Source organism: Eptatretus burgeri, unplaced genomic scaffold (genome assembly GCF_056783735.1).
Source record: "Eptatretus burgeri isolate ZD-2024b unplaced genomic scaffold, Ebu_testis_v1 Ebu_testis_scaffold_1252, whole genome shotgun sequence".
In the NCBI taxonomy this organism is placed as follows: Eukaryota; Metazoa; Chordata; class Myxini; order Myxiniformes; family Myxinidae; genus Eptatretus; species Eptatretus burgeri.
In genome coordinates this window covers 1-16,000 of record NW_028223201.1, presented here as the reverse complement: position 1 = coordinate 16,000, position 16,000 = coordinate 1, and the positions used below count along the sequence as shown (strand labels likewise).

General features: G+C 34.9%; 1 long non-coding RNA gene across 1 annotated transcript; it reads left to right on the top strand.

The window, feature by feature from the left end:
- Nucleotides 1-5,700: 5,700 nt before the first annotated feature.
- Nucleotides 5,701-8,758, top strand: LOC147006887 (uncharacterized). The gene is made up of 3 exons (XR_015054541.1): nucleotides 5,701-7,942; nucleotides 8,279-8,336; nucleotides 8,561-8,758. It is a non-coding gene; the product is annotated as an uncharacterized LOC147006887 (long non-coding RNA).
- The last annotated feature ends 7,242 nt before the right edge of the window (nucleotides 8,759-16,000 follow it).

Below are 16,000 nucleotides of genomic sequence, written 5' to 3'. Positions count from 1 at the left end.
TGATAATTCATTTAGAGAGTTATTGGGTTTCTCCTCAAAAAAGATTGAAAGTAATGGGACGTTTTACAGTGATAATGTCATTCAAATATCCTCAGGAATAAATTCGGTGTTAATTCACTGTGATTTGATTGATGGTGCTTATAATGATGGAAAAAAAAGAAATACAATATTTTCATTCAGCGCATACTCAACCCCAATTGGTTATAAATTCAATATGGAACCTAAAAATTTGGTTTATCTACCTGTGTCAGGAAAAACCATACACAGAGTAAATTTTAGGATAACCGACCAAGATAATCGTGTGATTTCTTTTAATGGAGAAGTTATATCTATCAGAATTCACCTACGTGAAGTTTTCCAATAAATAAATACGATGGTTATTGTGAGGAAACACGAGTTGGGAAAATATAAAATAATTACAGGGGATGGGATGTTCCTTTCCCCATACTACAAGGGTGAAGGTATGTATCTTGGTAGAGGATACTATAAACCTAAGAGACAAAGGGGTGTTGGACATCAATTTAGAGGAGATGGGATAATTGATACTGTCATGGATATTGGTTCAACTATTCTTTAACATAAAGATCTAATTGGTTCAACTGCTTCTGCTGTGGGAAATGTAGCAGGTGCTGTAAAGAGTATAAAAGATGCTCAGAAGGAATCTCATAAATTACAAGCAATAAAAGAAATTAAGAAAGGCAAAACTCAGTTGTCCCCCCAAGAACGACAGAAAATAATTCAAATACTTGGATCAGGGTTTCAAAAGTTTTAACATCTTTTTTCCTAAATAAATACAAGTATGGAAGCAATTGATAGTATCTATGATTTGGATGATACTATTATTATCTCAAACTCCACTAAAAAGAAGATTACTTCAAGGTAAATGCAATAACTGGAACAGACTGGAATACGAATGGTACAAAAAGTTTTGAAATAAATAATCAACAAACCTATTTGAATCTCTCCGAAAGTTTCTTGTTGTGTAAATTTAAATTCACTAAAGCTGGGAATAACACAAATGCTACACTTGTAAATGATTTCTTCTGGAAAATGTTTGATAGTGTGCGTTTGTATATTGGAACACAAGAAGTTGAAGCGGTTGATTATGTCTCTGCTGTATCTGAAATGATAAAATTTACACTCTATACATTCAGTGATAGAATGGGAAAGGGGTCTGTCGAAGGTTTTATTCCTGATATGTCAACGGGAACAAACACAGACCCTGGATATACTCAAAGGAAAGGAATGATGATGATACAAAAACAGAAAATAGTTTTACTGTGGCGGTTCCTCTTAAAGGTATATTTGGATTTTGTGATCATGATAAAGTTCTGTATGGTCTTAAAATTAGATTTCAACTACAAAGGAATGATAATGAAAATCGATTGCTTTTTGGTGTTGGTAGTGCTTTTGGTGAACAGAATAAATTTGTAATTGAGGAGATGAGTTGGTATATCAGTGAATATACTCCTAATCTTAAAACAGAAGAGATGTTGAATCGAAGACTTAACTCAAAGAAACCACTCAGTGTATCATACCTCAAAAGAAGATGTCAACACGTTAAACTCAATCAAACTACTTACACGTGGAATTTGGGTGTTCTGGAAGGAAAGCCACGATATCTGTGGATCATTTTTAAAAAGCCAGATGGTGATACTGCGACTGATAAGAATAATGCATTGAGTGATAATGCTAAGGTGAAACAACTTCGCGTTTCTCTAGATGGAACATTTTATCCACGAGATAGATTGGAAATTAATTGGGAAAAAAATGATTTTGCTGAAGCATACAAGTCTTACCAAAAGGTGTGTGAAAGTAATGGAAATAAAGAACCTATTTTGGATATGACAGCATTTAAAAGTTTGTATACAATCTATGCGTTTGACCTGAGCACGCAAAAGGAAACTATAAAGTCTAATCGAGTGGATACTTCCCTATACATTGAAAGAGGAGAGAGTGAAGAAGTTGATACATATTGTTTGCTTTTGGAAGAAACAGAATTGCAGATTAATACAGATAATGGTGTGATGATTAGTCTCACATAATTTTTTGTTAAATAAATGAGTGGCAAAGTACCAACTGGGGTATATGTTAATCAAATCAATCTTCATAAACTATCATCTTGTGTTCAAAATCAAAAGCCTTGTACGATTAACGTTAATACAATTCAGAGAAAAGGAGCAGTAAGAATTGATGTTTTGCTCACAAGAGAACAGGTTAAAATCTTGAATGACACTGGCTCACTTAAAATTAAAATGACAAAACCAATGTTGAAAAAATATTCAATAAGAGAGACGAGTGGAGGATTTCTCCCATTTCTAATTCCTTTATTTGCTGGTTTAAGTGCGGTTGGAGCATTGACGGGTGGTATTTCAACAGCGGTCAAAACTGCCAACGAAAGGAAGGCTCAACTCCAGGCTCAAAAAGAATTGGAAAGACATAACAAAGAGTTGGAGAAACAAATTAGTGGAAGTGGTGTAATTGTAGATTTTGCTGAAAAACTTGAAGGTCTGCCTGATAAAGCGAGATTGTTAGTTGGAGATATGCTTTCTTCTATTGCACAAGCAGGTGTAAAATTAACGAAAAGAGGTAATGGATTATATCTTTCTAATAAATAAATGAGCATTGATGAGTGGTTGGAAAAATTTGGAAAGAATACAACATCAAATTTACAACTTGACAAATATTGTAAGAAATTAAAAATTCATAATGTGGTTATTTGTATGATAGATGAATTAACAAATGTGCCGAAACATACAAAGAATATTATGAACTTAGAAGATAATAATGGGAACGGTTCTCATTGGGTTTGTATTTTTAATAGTCAAGACAAATATTATTTTGATAGTTTTGGTCTTCCACCACCTGTTGAAGTTATAAAATTCTTACAGAATGGTGTTTATCAAACATTTCAAGTCCAAGAATTAAATTCCAAGTGTTGTGGTCAATTATGTCTATGTGTGTTATTTCAACTCAACAAAAATAAAAAATTTTATGATATTATTTTTAATCTAATATAAATGACATGTTGGTTAAGATGGTTCTATCTTTGGTGTATCTCAAGAACTGGATATTGATTTATCAAATTATTACACAAAGGCACAGGCTGAACGACATAAATATAATATAACCAAAAATATTAACATGAAAAATGCTTTTAAATTAAAAAATTATCCAAGCCCGACTGACGCGAATGACTTGGTGAGATTAAGCGATTTATCACAATATATATCCTTAAATAAAACGGCTGTGTATTCCAAAGATACAGAAGTGTTGATATTATCTCCAGGTCATACAGAATTCACAGTTCGAATTAAAATAAATTTTTATAAAGAAGGGCGTATCGTTTGGATGAGAATAGAACAATGGGGGTATGATATGAATGATTTAGGGTATAATTGGTCATTTAAAATTAACCTCGAAGACCTGGAACAATTCAATCAGTCTCGTAAGGAAGAATATTATCCACTTGGTATCGAGAATGAGTTTTGTGGGGCTACGATTAGTAAACAACAAATAAAAGAATTTAATAAGGGTAAATATAATAATGGTTTTGCCCTTGTTTATCTCATGAAAACAGAAAAAACAGGATTTTATATATAATAAGTAAGGAAATACAAAATGATTTAACTATGGGAAGATGGGGAGGTGTTTCGTGCCATAATATTATTCTAGCATATATTTCTAATACATAAATGACAGCAAGAAGGCTTCAAGAAAATTATCATTTCTGTGTTCAAGCATACCTTCAAGAAAAGGGTATTCGGTATTTTAATAAATATGTTCTACAACATAAGAATGAGGTATTTTCAATAAAAGATTGGCATTATGCTGATGTTGATAAACCGACAACTTTAGATTTAATTAGAATGTTAAATAATGAAAAAATTATAAAGTTAAGAAAAGGTAAGGCTCTTTTACAAATTCAAAAGAAATTTTATTGGTTTCCTGTTGTAAAAAAAATTATTTTGGATACAGGAATAACAAGAAATCCTGATGAATATATGTATAATATTCTATGGGGTGTAAGCGATTCAAGGATAGTAAGGGATGAGGAAGGAGTTGAAGAAGAGAGGGAAGAGGAGGAAAATGAGAAGAGAGAGAAGGAGGAGAGGGAGAAGAAAGAGGAGGGAAGAGAGAAGAGAGAGAAGGAGGAGAGGGAGGAAAGAGAGAAGAGAGAGAAGAGAGAGGGAGGAAAGAGAGAAGAGAGAGAGGGAGGAGAGGGAGGAAAGAGCGAGACAAAATAAATATCAAAATATGGAAACCAGTGAGATTCAAAAAAGATTGGTGGTATTACAGAAAATAACTCAACCCACCGAGGAGGAAAACAAAGAATTGACAAGTCTATTTGCAATATTTTCTTCAAGACTATCATCGACAAGCTATTCATTTTAATTCAAGTTTTTTCTTAAATAAATGGAGGAGAGAGTGAAGGCATTTCTTAGGATTCTTTATGTTTTAAAAATTAAGATTCAAATGTGCATGTTGGAAACTAAAAAGGTTATTGCACTCTGCAGGACTTTTTCACATAAATAAATGAGTTATTGTCTCAAATGTAAAAAGAAAACTAATACTAAAAATATTTCATATATTAAAAGTAAAAATAACAGGGTTATCCAAAAAGGTATATGTTCGGTGTGTGGTTCAAAAAAAAATCAATTTATCTCCAAACACAAACTCGGAGGAGATATACAAAAGTTTTTATCAGGAAGTAAATTTACAACAACTGGAATACCAGGGGAATTACATCTTCCAGGGTATTCTTTCTGTGGTCCAGGTACAAACTTGGATAAAAGATTAGATGAGGCAGACAATCCTAAATCCTGGAGTCAGCCTATCAATAGAGTTGATGAAGTGTGCATGAGACACGATATTGATTATGGGAATACCACAACGTTGGAAGAAAAGCATGAAGCCGATAGAGAAATGTTGCATAATTTGTCTCTGATACAAAATCCAACCTTGAGAGAAAAAGTTGATCGGTTCATTGTGAAGAAGATGATCAGTGCTAAATTGAAACTTGGGCTTGGAAATTCAAAAAACTTATAGGCTCTAATGATGCCATTAAGACTGAAGAGCAATTAGCTGATGAATTACATAAACCAATATTCACAAAGTTTCAGAGAAGGAAAGTTTATTCCAAGGAAGTAGATTATATCTGGTCTGCTGATTTGATTGAACTCAATAATGATAAGGGGTACAAGTATGCTTTAACCGTTATTGATTTGAGGAGTAGATATGCGTGGGTTGTCCCTTTAAAAAACAAAACAGGTAATACTCTTATGTTAGCTTTTCAACAGATATTTAATAAAAGTAAGAGAAAACCTAAAAAATTGTGGACTGATGAGGGTAGAGAGTTTTATAACAAGACATTTATGAATTTTCTAAAAAATAACAGTATTACATTATACAGTACCTTTAATGAAGGGAAGGCAGTTGTTGTTGAACGTTTTAATCGTACCTTAAAAGAGAGACTATATAAAAAATTCACACAACTCGGTTCACAACAATGGTCATCTTTTATTCAGGATATTGTGGATAAGTATAATGACACGATTCACACGTCAACAAATATGAAACCATCAGAAACATTTACAAAATTAAAATATGAAAAAGAGATTAATGTCAGAAAACCTAAGTTCAAAGTTGGTGATATCGTAAGAATATATAGGTGGAAATCTCATTTTGAAAAAGGTTTTACTGAACGATGGACGAAAGAACTTTTTAAAATTGTTGATGTAATAGATACGGTTCCTTGGACTTATAAAATATATGATTTGGAAGGGGAAGAGATTTTAGGTTCATTTTATTCACAGGAATTACAAAAGACAAAGATAAATTGAAATTTTTTGACTCCGCCCCTTTTTGACTCCACCCACACAAACCCCACACAAACCCCACCACACACAAACCCCTCACAAGCTCCAATAAATTGAAATTTTTTGACTCCGCCCCTTTTTGACTCCACCCACACAAGCCCCGCCCACACAAACCCCACACAAACCCCACCACACACAAACCCCTCACAAGCTCCAATAAATTGAAATTTTTTGACTCCGCCCCTTTTTGACTCCACCCACACAAGCCCCGCCCACACAAACCCCACACAAACCCCACCACACACAAACCCCTCACAAGCTCCAATAAATTGAAATTTTTTGACTCCGCCCCTTTTTGACTCCACCCACACAAGCCCCGCCCACACAAACCCCACACAAACCCCACACAAACCCCACCACACACAAACCCCACACAAGCTCCACACAAAAACTCCACACAAGCTCCACACAAGCTCCACACACACAAGCTCCACCCATATTCATCATATTCACATAATTAGTGATTAGTTAATTAGTTCCCCACACACAACATGTTTATTTAATTAAAAAATTATCCACCCATCCACACAAGCTCCACTCATCCACCCATCCACCCATCTCTCCACCCATCCATTGATCCACACAAACCTCATCCACATTCACCCCTCCCACATAAGCTCCACCCACATAAACCCCTGCCCACATAAACCCTGCCCACATAAACCCCTCCCACATAAGCCCTGTCTACACAAGCTCCACACAAAAACTCCACACACATAAACCCTGTCAGTAGGGTGGATTTACTGATTCTGGCTCACTTTTCCCCATGTAAATGAATGGGGGATTTTCAGCGATTCCCTTTTTTTTCCCTAAAAATAAACCCCCTTTTTATCCGTTTTTCCCTGCTGTGCAGGGGTTTGGCTTTTTGTGAGGCAATGTTTTATGGTCGGATGCCCTTCCTGGGCGCCTCTTACAACACAGGGATATGGTACACCTATTCTAACCGGGGCATACACCGGGACCAGTATACTGGTACTCATTTCGCCGACCTCGGAAGGATGACAGGCTGAGTCAACCCCCTGGTGTTAATTCAGCAGCTGAGCGGGATTCGAACTCGGGACACTGGGATCCCAAGCCGCCACCCTAACCACTAAGCCAACACCAGGCTTTGTATATATATAACCAGGCTATCCCAAGGTATATTTATTTGTCTCCCCTTTAACCTGGAGGTTGATCAGCTCACTCATTGAACCTATAAAGATTTGTTCATTCTCAAATTCCTTCAATAGTTTAATTTTCTTTGCACAATAATCCCCATCTAAAATATTGACAAACAAAACATTTGAATCTTTATATTTTTTAAGATACCCCTTTTGTGCCATTACGAAATGATAAACTTCTCTTAATGATCTCATCTGACCACCGTCCGAGTTGCAAATCATTTTTGTGTATAAACCACGCCATAAAAAAAGTTTTGTTTCAAATGTTTTCAGTTCATGCCGTGAAAATGAGGAAGTGTTTTTTGACACGGTCGTGCTGTGTGGTTTTAGACAGTCATGCTGTGAAAAAATAGGAACTATTCTGTGAGACAAGGTCTCGTGTTTATATTTTATCTCAGAACACGAACTGAAAACATTTGAATCGAAACCATTTTAAGTATGTTTTGTAAATGATTCATACAATCGCCCAGTTATTTTCCAAGCTGTCATTTCCTGTGGCCGCACCCAATGTTTCGGGAATTTTCTCATTGTAAGCCTTATAAGTGATTCACCAGACAAAGTTTCTGCCAGACAGGATTTTCATTTTTACAACTGAGACATGGATGATCTCTCTTCCGATGAAGGCAAAAGCTTACTACAGAGTTGGTAAGTTTGTTTGGTTTTCTCTTTGAACGATGAAGCAAATGATTATTAATTAAATCATGATAATTCTGATATATATATATATATTTTTTTCCCTGACAGGGCATTGGAAGAAATTGAGTTTACGTATCACGACGTGGTTCATGAAATTAATACTCTTATTGAAGAGATCAATGATTTTAGAAGAGAATTGAAAGACATTTTCAATGAGTGGCACGAAGTCTTATCACGTCCTATCATCTCGAAGGAATTAAACCAATGGTGAGACACGTGTGTGTGTGTCTGTCTTCCTACCTACCTCTCTCTGCTCTTATTGAAGAGATCAATGATTTATAATGACCGGTCTCTGATCTCGAATGAATTAAACCAATGGTGAGACACGTGTGTCTATGTGTGTCTATGTGTGTGTGTGTGTGTGTGTGTGTGCGTGTGTGCGTGTGTCTATGTGTGTCTATGTGTGTGTGTGTGTGTGTGTGTGTGTGTGTGTGTGTGTGTGCGTGTGTGTGTGTGTGTGCGTGTGTGGGTGTGTGTTGCTTTCCCTGTCTGTCTGTCTCTTCATCTATACCCTTGACTTTTTTTTTTTTTTTTTTTTTTCAGCACTATCGCACAACATCAGCTGTTGAAGCAATCTTGTACAACACATGATTTTCTGGAGGTAAATATTTCTGAATTATTATTAATATCACTCTCTCTTTAGAATGTCGTCTAATGTTGGTTGCATTATTAGTTTGAACGCGGTTTTGTCAGTACACTGGAATTAATTTTATTGACCTTGAAAGGATGACAGGCTGAGTCGGCCTCCTGGTGTGTTAATTCAGTGGTCAACGAGGCTTACTCATATTACCATGTAATTATTATCCACTTTTTGTTTCAAAACAGAATATGGTGTCTGAGTTTCGAAATCACAAGACATCTGGAGAAGATTGCTGGGAAAGATTATACATTCTCGCAAATGAATATTTAATATTTTCAATATTAATAAATTATATTTGTTTTGTATACAATTACTTGATTCTGAATTACAAGAAGAGGATCAAAACATGAAGGGAGGGTAGGTGCGCCCCCCCAATGACCCATCACCCCTCATCCCATCCCTCCCCTCCCCATGTGTGTGTGTGGGGAAGGGTGGGGGGTGGGATGAGGGAGGTGGTGGGTCAAAGGTGGGGGGCGCACAGGGGGGATGAGGGGGGTGGGGCTTGTGTGGGAGGGGCTTGTGTGGGCGGGGCTTTGGTGGGGCTTGTGTGGGCGGGGCTTCGGTGGGGCTTGTGTGGGCGGGGTGTGTGTGGGCGGGGTTTATGTGGGTGGGGCTTGTGTGGGAGGGGTTTATGTGGGTGGGGCTTATGTGGGCGGGGTTTATGTGGGCAGGGGCGAATGTGGATGAGGTTTGTGTGGATCAATGGATGGGTGGAGAGATGGGGGGATGGGTGGATGAGTGGAGCTTGTGTGGATGGGTGGATAATTTTTTAATTAAATAAACATGTTGTGTGTGGGGGAACTAATTAACTAATCACTAATTATGTGAATATGGGTGGAGCTTGTGTGTGTGGAGCTTGTGTGGAGCTTGTGTGGAGCTTGTGTGTGGTGGGGTTTGTGTGGGTGGAGTCAAAAAGGGGCGGAGTCAAAAAATTTCAATTTATTGGAGCTTGTGGTGGGTTTGTGTGGGGTTTGTGTAGGAGGGGTTTATGTGGGTGGAGTCAAAAAGGGGCGGAGTCAAAAAATTTCAATTTATTGGAGCTTGTGTGGGGTTTGTGTGTGGTGGGTTTGTGTGGGTGGGGCTTGTGTGGGTGGAGTCAAAAAGGGGCGGAGTCAAAAAATTTCAATTTATCTTTGTCTTTTGTAATTCCTGTGAATAAAATGAACCTAAAATCTCTTCCCCTTCCAAATCATATATTTTATAAGTCCAAGGAACTGTATCTATTACATCAACAATTTTAAAAAGTTCTTTCGTCCATCGTTCAGTAAAACCCTTTTCAAAATGAGATTTCCACCTATATATTCTTACGATATCACCAACTTTGAACTTAGGTTTTCTGACATTAATCTCTTTTTCATATTTTAATTTTGTAAATGTTTCTGATGGCTTCATATTCGTTGACGTGTGAATCGTGTCATTATACTTATCCACAATATCCTGAATAAAAGATAACCATTGTTGTGAACCGAGTTGTGTGAATTTTTTATATAGTCTCTCTTTTAAGGTACGATTAAAACGTTCAACAACAACTGCCTTCCCTTCATTAAAGGTACTGTATAATGTAATACTGTTATTTTTTAGAAAATTCATAAATGTCTTGTTATAAAACTCTCTACCCTCATCAGTCCACAATTTTTTAGGTTTTCTCTTACTTTTATTAAATATCTGTTGAAAAGCTAACATAAGAGTATTACCTGTTTTGTTTTTTAAAGGGACAACCCACACATATCTACTCCTCAAATCAATAACGGTTAAAGCATACTTGTACCCCTTATCATTATTGAGTTCAATCAAATCAGCAGACCAGATATAATCTACTTCCTTGGAATAAACTTTCCTTCTCTGAAACTTTGTGAATATTGGTTTATGTAATTCATCAGCTAATTGCTCTTCAGTCTTAATGACATCATTAGAGCTTACAAGTTTTTTGAATTTCCAAGTCCAAGTTTCAATTTAGCACTAATCATCTTCTTCACGATGAACCTATCAACTTTTTCTCTCAAGGTTGGATTTTGTATCAGAGACAAATTATACAACATTTCTCTATCGGCTTCATGCTTTTCTTCTAACGTTGTGGTATTCCCATAATCAATATCGTGTCTCATGCACACTTCATCAACTCTATTGATTGGTTTACTCCAGGATTTAGGATTGTCTGCCTCATCTAATCTTTTATCCAAGTTTGTGCCTGGACCACAGAAAGAATACCCTGGAAGATGTAATTCCCCTGGTATTCCAGTAGTTGTAAATTTACTTCCTGATAAAAACTTTTGTATATCTCCTCCGAGTTTGTGTTTGGAGATAAATTGATTTTTTTGAACCACACACCGAACATATACCTTTTTGTATAACCCTGTTATTTTTACTTTTAATATATGAAATATTTTTAGTATTAGTTTTCTTTTTACATTTGAGACAATAACTCATTTATTTATGAGAAAAATTCCTGCAGAGTGCAAAAACCTTTTTAGTTTCCAACATGCACATTTGAATCTTAATTTTTAAAACATAAAGAATCCTAAGAAATGCCTTCACTCTCTCCTCCATTTATTTAAGAAAAAACTTGAATTAAAATGAATGGCTTGACGATGTCAATAGTCTTGAAGAAAATATTGCAAATAGACTTGTCAATTCTTTGGTTTCCTCCTCGGTGGGTTGAGTTATTTTCTGTAATACCGCCAATCTTTTTTGAATCTCACTGGTTTCCATATTTTGATATTTATTCATTCTCTCTCTTTCCTCCCTCTCTCTCTTCTCTTTTTCCTCCTTCTCTTTCTTCTCCCTCTCCTCCTTCTCTCTCTTCTCTTTTTCCTCCTTCTCTTTCTTCTCCTTTTCCTCCTTCTCTTTCTTCTCCCTCTCCTCATTCTCCTTTTCCTCCTCTTCCCTCTCTTCTTCAACTCCTTCCTCATCCCTTACTATCCTTGAATCGTTTACACCCCATAGAATATTATACATATATTCATCAGGATTTCTTGTTATTCCTGCATCGAAAATAATTTTTTACAACAGGAAACCAATAAAATTTCTTTTGAATTTCTAAAAGAGCCTTACCTTTTCTTAACTTTATAATTTTTTCATTATTTAACATTCTAATTAAATCTAAAGTTGTCGGTTTATCAACATCAGCATAATGCCAATCTTTTATTGAAAATACCTCATTCTTATGTTGTAGAACATATTTATTAAAATACCGAATACCCTTTTCTTGAAGGTATGCTTGGACACAGAAATGATAATTTTCTTGAAGCCTTCTTGCTGTCATTTATGTATTAGAAATATATGTTAGAATAATATTATGGCACGAAACACCTCCCCATCTTCCCATAGTTAAATCATTTTGTATTTCCTTACTTATTATATATAATCCTGTTTTTTCTGTTTTCATGAGATAAACAAGGGCAAAACCATTATTATATTTACCCTTATTAAATTCTTTTATTTGTTGTTTACTAATCGTGGACCCACAAAACTCATTCTCGATACCAAGTGGATAATATTCTTCCTTACGAGACTGATTTAATTGTTCCAGGTCTTCGAGGTTAATTTTAAATGACCAATTATACCCTAAATCATTCATATCATACCCCCATTGTTCTATTCTCATACAAACGATACGCCCTTCTTTATAAAAATTTATTTTAATTCGAACTGTGAATTCTGTATGACCTGGAGATAATATCAACACTTCTGTATCTTTGGAATACACAGCCGTTTTATTTAAGGATATATATTGTGATAAATCGCTTAATCTCACCAAGTCATTCGCGTCAGTCGGGCTTGGATAATTTTTTAATTTAAAAGCATTTTTCATGTTAATATTTTTGGTTATATTATATTTATGTCGTTCAGCCTGTGCCTTTGTATAATAATTTGATAAATCAATATCCAGTTCTTGAGATACACCAAAGATAGAACCATCTTTACCAACATAAGTCATTTATATTAGATTAAAAATAATATCATAAAATTTTTTATTTTTGTTGAGTTGAAATAACACATATAGACATAATTGACCACAACACTTGGAATTTAATTCTTGGACTTGAAATGTTTGATAAACACCATTCTGTAAGAATTTTATGACTTCAACAGGTGGTGGAAGACCAAAACTATCAAAATAATATTTGTCTTGATTATTAAAAATACAAACCCAATGAGAACCGTTCCCATTATTATCTTCTAAGTTCATAATAATATTCTTTGTATGTTTCGGCACATTTGTTAATTCATCTCTCATACAAATAACCACATTTTGAATTTTTAATTTCTTACAATATTTGGCAAGTTGTAAATTTGATGTTGTATTCTTTCCAAATTCTTTCAACCACTCATCAATGCTCATTTATTTATTAGAAAGATATAATCCATTACCTCTTTTCGTTAATTTTACACCTGCTTGTGCAATAGAAGAAAGCATATCTCCAACTAACAATCTCGCTTTATCAGGCAGACCTTCAAGTTTTTCAGCAAAATCTACAATTACGCCACTTCCACTAATTTGTTTCTCCAACTCTTTGTTATGTCTTTCCAATTCTTTTTGAGCCTGGAGTTGAGCCTTCCTTTCGTTGGCAGTTTTCACCGCTGTTGAAATACCACCCGTCAATGCTCCAACCGCACTTAAACCAGCAAATAAAGGAATTAGAAATGGGAGAAATCCTCCACTCGTCTCTCTTATTGAATATTTTTTCAACATTGGTTTTGTCATTTTAATTTTAAGTGAGCCAGTGTCATTCAAGATTTTAACCTGTTCTCTTGTGAGCAAAACATCAATTCTTACTGCTCCTTTTCTCTGAATTGTATTAACGTTAATCGTACAAGGCTTTTGATTTTGAACACAAGATGATAGTTTATGAAGATTGATTTGATTAACATATACCCCAGTTGGTACTTTGCCACTCATTTATTTAACAAAAAATTATGTGAGACTAATCATCACACCATTATCTGTATTAATCTGCAATTCTGTTTCTTCCAAAAGCAAACAATATGTATCAACTTCTTCACTCTCTCCTCTTTCAATGTATAGGGAAGTATCCACTCGATTAGACTTTATAGTTTCCTTTTGCGCGCTCAGGTCAAACGCATAGATTGTATACAAACTTTTAAATGCTGTCATATCCAAAATAGGTTCTTTATTTCCATTACTTTCACACACCTTTTGGTAAGACTTGTATGCTTCAGCAAAATCATTTTTTTCCCAATTAATTTCCAATCTATCTCGTGGATAATATGTTCCATCTAGAGAAACGCGAAGTTGTTTCACCTTAGCATTATCACTCAATGCATTATTCTTATCAGTCGCAGTATCACCATCTGGCTTTTTAAAAATGATCCACAGATATCGTGGCTTTCCTTCCAGAACACCCAAATTCCACGTGTAAGTAGTTTGATTGAGTTTAACGTGTTGACATCTTCTTTTGAGGTATGATACACTGAGTGGTTTCTTTGAGTTAAGTCTTCGATTCAACATCTCTTCTGTTTTAAGATTAGGAGTATATTCACTGATATACCAACTCATCTCCTCAATTACAAATTTATTCTGATCACCAAAAGCATTACCAACACCAAAAAGCAATCTATTTTCATTATCATTCCTTTGTAGTTGAAATCTAATTTTAAGACCATACAGAACTTTATCATGATCACAAAATCCAAATATACCTTTAAGAGGAACCGCCACAGTAAAACTATTTTCTGCTTTTGTATCATCATTATACGCTCCTTTCCTTTGAATATATCCAGGGTCTGTGTTTGTTCCCGTTGACATATCAGGAATAAAACCTTCGACAGACCCCTTTCCCATTCTATCACTGAATGTATAGAGTGTAAATTTTATCATTTCAGATACAGCAGAGACATAATCAACCGCTTCAACTTCTTGTGTTCCAATATACAAACGCACACTATCAAACATTTTCCAGAAGAAATCATTTACAAGTGTAGCGTTTGTGTTATTCCCAGCTTTAGTGAATTTAAATTTACACAACAAGAAACTTTCGGAGAGATTCAAATAGGTTTGTTGATTATTTATTTCAAAACTTTTTGTACCATTCGTATTCCAGTCTGTTCCAGTTATTGCATTTACCTTGAAGTAATCTTCTTTTTAGTGGAGTTTGAGATAATAATAGTATCATCCAAATCATAGATACTATCAATTGCTTCCATACTTGTATTTATTTAGGAAAAAAGATGTTAAAACTTTTGAAACCCTGATCCAAGTATTTGAATTATTTTCTGTCGTTCTTGGGGGACAACTGAGTTTTGCCTTTCTTAATTTCTTTTATTGCTTGTAATTTATGAGATTCCTTCTGAGCATCTTTTATACTCTTTACAGCACCTGCTACATTTCCCACAGCAGAAGCAGTTGAACCAATTAGATCTTTATGTTTAAGAATAGTTGAACCAATACCCATGAGAGTATCAATTATCCCATCTCCTCTAAATTGATGTCCAACACCCCTTTGTCTCTTAGGTTTATAGTATCCTCTACCAAGATACATACCTTCACCCTTGTAGTATGGGGAAAGGAACATCCCATCCCCTGTAATTATTTTATATTTTCCCAACTCGTGTTTCCTCACAATAACCATCGTATTTATTTATTGGAAAACTTCACGTAGGTGAATTCTGATGGATATAACTTCTCCATTAAAAGAAATCACACGATTATCTTGGTCGGTTATCCTAAAATTTACTCTGTGTATGGTTTTTCCTGACACAGGTAGATAAACCAAATTTTTGGGTTCCATATTGAATTTATAACCAATTGGGGTTGAGTATGCGCTGAATGAAAATATTGTATTTGTTTTACAGTGAATTAACACCGAATTTATTCCTGAGGATATTTGAATGACATTATCACTGTAAAACGTCCCATTAGTTTCAATCTTTTTGAGGAGAAACCCAATAACTCTCTAAATGAATTATCAATTGTGAAATCAACCTTGTAGTTATTTTTAACTTTAATCGTTGATTTTGAAGTATGTTTTTGAATGTTTATAACAATATTTTTTGGTTCATCACCCTGTTCTTTCATAAGACGAGCAATTTCGGAAGATATTTGAGAAATCTCATATGCTCCGGGTGAGACTGTTATCGTTTTGTATCCACTTCCGGGATTATAACTAAACTTGTCATTTTTATCAGTTATATTAAATAAGGTATTATAAGTTTCCATGGACAATAAAGATGCCTCATATTCTTTTGTTGTGTCAAGTTGTAGTGGGTATGGGAATGAAGATGTGTGGTCGCTTGTTGTGAAATCAAAACTAAGGATTGTGCTTCTCATCTTATTTAATATGAGATAAAATGTCTTTATATTGATATTTATTAATTATTTTCATGTTCATCAACTGGTCTAAAATGGCTGATGCTTCATTAAAACAATTGTTATTTCCAGCCTTCTGACTGCCTAACAACAATAACAGTCTATTAACTAATTGCGATGGGTCATTTGGAAGAAAACTAACACCTGAACCAAGGATACTTAAAGCCTGAATAATGTGTTTCTCCTTCTCATTCTTCCTACTTTTACCAGAAAGAATAACCTTATAATTTAGAGTGTTCAGCAAATCAATATATACTCTATCATCATTATTTTCCATATCCAATGGTTTATCAATATA